Raw genomic sequence first — 574 nt, 5'->3', positions numbered from 1 at the left:
CTTTCGCATCGTCATCGCTGTGACAACCTTGAACTCGGGTGTATTTTAAGTTTGGTTTGAGAAAACAGGATGCTTGGGACGACATAGTTATCAAACTGTAGAAATCATCAAGTTAAAACTGCTGAGCCCGCATTCTTTATTGTTGTGACAACTGAAATTTTTCGAAATACAATCGATGTGCTGTATAACCCCCCTGGCAAGCAGGAGCAAAATTGCGGTTTGTCATAATATTCCTTAATTAAAAAATATTAGTTGCTAAAAAACAAAAGTTTTTGGTACAAAAAAAGTTTCTTGAGTCCATAAAAATGACAAGGTGGATGAAGATTCTACAGACCCCCATTGGTATCAGTATTTTAGCGATACAGAGCTCATGGCCTCATTACAGACCGTTGTACAAAGCCAATGAACCTTATAAAAGTACTTTACTTAAAAGTACTTAAGATTCCATATCGGATTTAATCATGACAAACTGTCAGTGCTAAATCAATAGGTTTTATTAAAATAGTTTGTCATTTCCTGATTGAATAGATACCTTCTCTCGTTTAAATGTTACAAATCAATTCCTACAATTCAA

This window comes from Pocillopora damicornis, chromosome 6 (genome assembly GCF_964200805.1).
Source record: "Pocillopora damicornis chromosome 6, jaPocDami1.2, whole genome shotgun sequence".
NCBI classification, from domain to species: Eukaryota; Metazoa; Cnidaria; class Anthozoa; order Scleractinia; family Pocilloporidae; genus Pocillopora; species Pocillopora damicornis.
This window is presented reverse-complemented; position numbering follows the sequence as displayed.